The sequence below is a fragment of the Oryx dammah genome, unplaced genomic scaffold (assembly GCF_014754425.2).
Source record: "Oryx dammah isolate SB20612 unplaced genomic scaffold, SCBI_Odam_1.1 HiC_scaffold_28, whole genome shotgun sequence".
In the NCBI taxonomy this organism is placed as follows: Eukaryota; Metazoa; Chordata; class Mammalia; order Artiodactyla; family Bovidae; genus Oryx; species Oryx dammah.
This window is the reverse complement of record NW_024070212.1, coordinates 97,481,759-97,487,758: the sequence shown is the minus strand read 5'-3', so window position 1 is coordinate 97,487,758 and position 6,000 is coordinate 97,481,759.

The following is a 6,000-nucleotide window of genomic DNA, read 5'->3' as shown; positions in this document are numbered from 1 at the left end:
CTTCCTCCCCTAGTAAGTTGCTGTGTGGAATGTGAGATATAAATATAAATATATAAAGCTATATTTTCAGGCACCTGCCTGCCCCAGGCCCCCTGCCCCGCTCCATGGCTTCTCCGCTGCCGCCCCCCAGCTCTGCCTACAGCTTCTGCGTCTCATTCTGGCCTCCCCTCTCTCTCTCTGTCTCCACTTTCTTCCTTCTCCTCTCCCCAGCCTGTCTTCCCCTCTCTGGATCTCCGCACCGTGTCTCTTCTTCCTGCCCCTGCTTTCTTTCTTTGGTGCTGGCTGTGTTGATGTAGACTCTGGTCCCAAATTATGCTTTGTTTGGGGTTATGGCTTTTCAGTTTTAGTCATTTGGCTTCTTCCTGTTCCTCTCCTTTTGCTTCTTCCCAGCCTCCTGGCTCCTCCCCACCCGCACCTTCTTGAGGCAGCTTCTCCTTCCAGTAGAGGTGATAGGGCCTTCGCTGGAGACCCCGTAGTCACTGGAGCAGCAGGCAGGAGGGGGCCCTAGTTCCCATCCCCGACCCGGGCTTGCGTCCAGAAAGGCATGTTCTCTGTCCTTTCTAGCTTTGAGACGCCCCCTCCCCACCTCCAGCCCAGACTGAGAAGGAGGGGAGGGGAGGCAGGAGTCAGGCTGGCGCTACATCTCTGGCTGTAAAGCCTCCAGGACTGGAGCCTGGGGCCAACATTCATCCAGGGCTGACTACAGGGCTCTAGACCTCTCTCTGGTGCAACTTCCCTGCTTGGAGGGAGGCAGTAGGCCACAGGTGCTTTCAGAGAAGTGTCTTCGAGGAATAGGTCTTCTGCCCCCGAGCCTGAGGTGTCCGTGGCAGGGTGTGACTGAGCCAGGAGGGAGGGTCCTCCCCCTCCTGATCACACCATGCGGCAATGCAGAGTCTCAGGGCTTCAGCTGGCATCCTGTCTCAGAGCCCATTCGAAATAAAGGCTTCTGTCCAGTGAGTCGCTGGCATGGAAAGGTGTGTTCCTATCTGTGGCCAGGAACCCAGCTCAGCAAACTCCCTTTCAAAACGGTATGACCTTGAGTCAGCCCATAGCCTCTGTGCCCACTCCCCACCTGGATTAGAGGGCCTGTAACATCCTATCCATCCCCTGGAGAAGGAAATGGCAACCCGCTCCAGTATTCTTGCCTGGAGAGTCCCATGGATGGAGGAGCCTGGTGGGCTACAGTCCATGGGGTCGCAAAGAGTTGGACACGACTGAGTGACTTCACTTCACTTCACTTCAGCATCCTATCCAGCTCTAATGTTCCACACATCTGTGCTTTCAACTTTGCAGGGCAGAGGTTTTTAGTTAAACTAACAACCACCACAAAAAGGCTCTCACAAAGCACAGTATTTAAATTAGAAAATGATTGTTGCACAACTGTGTAGCCAAGGGTATTGCAGGCACAAGCCTCTCCCTGGGCACGGCCACAGTCTCTGGGCCTCAGTTTTCCCAGTAAATGTAATGGGTCCCTTTGAGTCGAGACAATCTGGATTTGATCCTGCTTTTCTTGAGTGTTAGTCCAGCCTCTGTGGGCACCCCATCTCCAAGCCTTCACGTAGGCTCAGGGCTCAGGGCAAGAGGAGAGGTATGGCTTGCACAGATTCTGGGTCATGATCCCCAGACCCAGCACTTTGTGGCTCACCACTAAGCTTCCACCCCCTGCTTAGAGAAGCTGCCTCTGAAAACCAGGGTAAAGATACCTAAGGCTTGTCTCCTCTCCCAGTGGGAGGAGAAGGGGGTCTACGGGTAGGACTGGTTTGCAGAGTAGTCGATGCCCATGATCCGTGGGGAGTTCTGGGCCAGGGCAAATGGAGAAGGCTTTGGATGGAAAAAAAGTGAGGGGGATGGTAGCTTGGGCCAGGAAAGCTATTTGAACAAAGCAATGGAGTGAGACTACGTGGATGATGGGGAAATGGTGGCTGGCTTCACGAGAGGTGGGGCTGAGTTTCTTGAATCCAGATTAAAGTCCTCACCTCGATGTGGCTGGGCCCAAGGCAGGCAGGTGAGGGTTTCTGAACAGAGGGATTAATTGAACCAGGATTGGGTATCTGGGATTTGGAAGGTGAATCCGACAGCCACCGGAGGTCAGAGGAGAGACTTGGGCAGGGAGACAGGAAGGCAGAGAGAGCAAATCTAGGGGACAGAAGAGATTTCTGTTTTATCCTCTGGGATCAGGAAGTTCTGCTTCTGAAACGAAAGAGATCTCATCTAGCCCAGGCCTGAGGACTGAAGTTTTTTTCCTGTCACTGGAGGCAAATGACTATCACTGCACCTTGGAATCCAGTAGCTCTAGACGTGCCCACCTCCCGCAAGAAGCCTCACCAGATTTCCCAAGGAGCAAGTCCACTCTGGGGTGGCTCAGCCTAGCTTCCCTCAGAGCTTTTTCAAGGCTTCCTCATTCAATCTGCCAGCCCAGAGAAGGTAAGAAAAGTGTATGTGGTCCCCTTCCCCAGGCAGATCTCAACCTAGTTTAGGGGACCAGCCTCAGTGAACGAAAGCAGTTAGAGAGCAAGAGGGGAGCTTATGTGTAAGCAGCACCTGCACCTCCGATGAGCTTAGGACTGTCCCACCTCACCAGAGACAGGCCGGAGCGTCTCCTAGGGCAGCCTGGTCACCTGCAGGCTGAGAGTCAGGCTCTGACTGTCCTTCCCAGGAAGGTCTCCTTCCTCTCCTCTCCCTCCCACTTGAGGCCTCTGTGTTCCGCCGCCTCATCTCCCCAAAGCATGGTCCACGGGCCTGGGTCCCCCACCCCAACTCCGCAGCAGCGGGCTGTACAGACTGCTTTCCAAACCAGCTGTTTTGTGACCTTTTGTGCTTAGAGGTCGTGCCAGCCCGAGGCAAAACCACTGTGTACCGTATTTATTTATTCTGTTAGTTGAGAAAACAAGACTCAAGTGCCCCCCCGCCCCGCTCCACTCCCTGCGTAGTGTGGCATGACACTCTGTCCCGTGTACCCCTCTGTCTGTCTGTCTGACTTCCTGTGACGTTGTGACCTGTTCCTTGTCCTACTTGGCTAATAAACGAGAATCTGGCAGCACAGCCTTCAGTCCAGGTTCATTTCCAGAGGGGCCCGTGGTGGACTGAGCAGGTGGTTCAACACTGTGGCCCATAGCGGAGGGAGGCAGACCTGCCTCATGATTGGCCACTTCCTCCAGGGCCCTCGCCTGTCTGGGGCTGGAGTGCCCTCTGGGGAGGTCTCAAGGAGCAGAGGGACAGGGGCGGGGAAGGATTCCATCTCCTCTGGGTTGATGATCCTCATCCAAGCACCTGTGGTAGGGCAGCGGTGGGGGGTGGGGGCCAGGGTCACTAGGAGAGTTTGGGGTGGTCTGGGGAATGGGTCTGTAGGATGGAGCGGACAGAGGTTCTGTGGGAACGACAGGAAGGCACACTAGATCTAAAGCCAGGGCTGTTCTCCAATGAGATGGGCAGCCTGTGCAGGTAGGGAGCTCTTTAGTCCTAGGAGGTGAGCAAGCAGAGGAGGAAGAAGGATCTGCTGTGGTGGCTGGATGGACTGGGGATTTGTGAAGGTCCTTCTTTTCAAGAAAAAACGACAGCAATTTCCCCTGCTCAGCCTTCACGGTCCTTCCCCAGAGTGTCGGCACAGGGCCCCTGAGCCAGAAGCGGTGTTGCAAGCTCACGGTTGGGTTTGGGAGTGAGAGTCCCCTCTGGGAGTGGGAGGAGAACCCCAGCAGGCCTGAATGGTGTTCAGGAAGTTGCTTGCTGGGCTCGGTGGGGGTGGGGGGTGTAGGCGCTTCAGGCCACAGGGACCCAGGGCCCCTGGCCAGCCCCACCTCCCATTTCCCAAGTCACTGCTGGACCCTAGGAGGCACATTCCTCCCTCCCCAGTGGGGCTGAGGATTAGGGCGGGGATCACCCCCTTCACCTTGTCTTCCTACCTCCCTGGGAGGGGCTGGTGGATCAAATGTCTGCCCTAAATCTCCCACCACCCCTCCCAGACCTGAGCCTTGCCTGCCCCTACATATCTCCACCCCAGGTACACACCTTCCCTGGCAGAGAGGGTGCCCCTGGACCTCTACAGTTCAAATCATTCATGCGCTCAGCATTTACTGAGCACCTGCTGTCTGCCTGGCCCTGTGCTGGGTATATAGAAACAAGTAAGGAAAAGTCCTCTCTCCCAAGACAGTACAAAACAGGGCGATTTGGGGTTCAAAAAATAGAAAGCTATGGGAGCACAGGGTTCCAGGAAGTAGGGTTCCTGGCTTACTTAGCCCAGGGAGATCAGGAAGGCCCCTTGGGAGGGAGACTTTTGGGCTGAGTCCCATAGGTCCAGTGTTCACCAGGAGAACAAGAGAGGAGAGTCCTGGGAGGCATAGCACCCACAAAGCTGCAGGACCTGTGGCTGGTGAGTCTCAAGTTCTGAGGGATCAAGGGCAAGGATGAGGTGGGTAGTGTCAGGGGCTGAGGAGGGAAAGGGAAGCTGGGAGCTTGAACTCAAGCTCCAGGGAGACTAGCAGCTGGGGGAGTGAGGGGGATCAGATGTACATTTTAGGAAATTCTGCCCTCTCATACCTTTGCTAAATGGTGGTTCCAGAGGAGGCAGGGAGACCAGAGAGGAGGCCACTGTCACATCCTGATGAGAGGAGGGTGGCATCGGTGTGGACTAGGGGAGGAGGGGTGGGAGAAGGGGTCAGACTGATGAGAGATTTAGGAAGTAGCATTACCATGGGGACTACAGGCTTGGGAGGGGTCAGGGGTGCTCAGAGTCTCTGGTTTGGTGCAGGGGGAATCTTGGGCTGGGTTGAGGGGAATGAGCCTGAGCTCAGGCTGGTCTTTAGGGTGTCTTTAATTTGTTCAAGGGAAGATATTGGGGTGTACTGGATCAAGGCGCAAGAGGGGGGCCTGTCTGCACTATTTTAGATTTTAATCTATTTAATAAGTACTTACATGGCACTTTCTCTGTGACTGGCACCTCACAGATATTAAGTCATTTAATCCTCACATAACGCTAAGTGGTAGGTATTACTGTTATCCCCATTTAATTGATAAAGAAACTGAAGCACAGAAAGGTTAAATAACTTGCCCATGACCACACAGCTAGTAATGGGCCAACCAAGGTGTGAAAACCCAGCTAATCTCAGAATCCACGTGCTTCACCTTGGCGGTTGTCAACAGAGATGGAGAATGAAGGCATGTCACTAAGTGAGCTCACACGGGGGATGCCGAGGATGGGGCCTCGGGGAAACTGACTACAGAGCCAAAAAGATTCTGTTACAGAGCTGGGACAAGCTGCTCTCAGCTGCTGTTGCCTTTGGTCCTTAGTTTCCTCTTCTATTGACTGAGTATCATTAACCATGTCCAGCCTGCTTCCGGGGAGGCTTGGATGAGACAAGGGAAGACGAAAAGAGGGTCTGGAGGAGGTTGGGGGCTGAGTGATCTGTGCCCGGCATGCAGTATGTGCTCAGCAGCCCACAGCGGGCAAGATGGGAAAGGCAGGGGACTCCCTGGAGCGTCTCCCTGAATCCTTATTTCCTTAGACCTTGGCCCAGCTCCCTTCAGTCCAGGGTTCCCCTGGGGGCCTGTGGAAGGGGCACCATCTGAGAGGGTCCCGGACGGACTCTTTAGGGTTGGGCCCGCCCGCCCCTCTGCACTTTCCCACAGAGCTGCCGGGACCTGGAGCCTCCCCCCCCCCCATCCCTCCTTCCCCTCTCCCTTCTGGGAAAGCCGATTAGGAGGCGGCCTCCTGCCCGCCCCCCTGACAAGTTTGTCTGAACTTCCAACAAAGGCCCTCAGAGGGCTGCGGAGGGAGGGCCCGCCACCAGGAACCTGACACCACCGGCCCAGCAGCACCCCGGCAGCCTGGGAGGCGGCTGTGTGACTCTGCACACCCCCAACCCCCATGCAGGCAGGAGTGTCTCCAGAGGGGACCCGGCTTCTCCAAGGCCTGGGGGCTGGGGGACATCACCACCTGGAACCTCCTCACGACGGGGACAAGGCCAACCCCAGGAGGGCAGGTGGGGCTCTTGCGCACATTCTTAC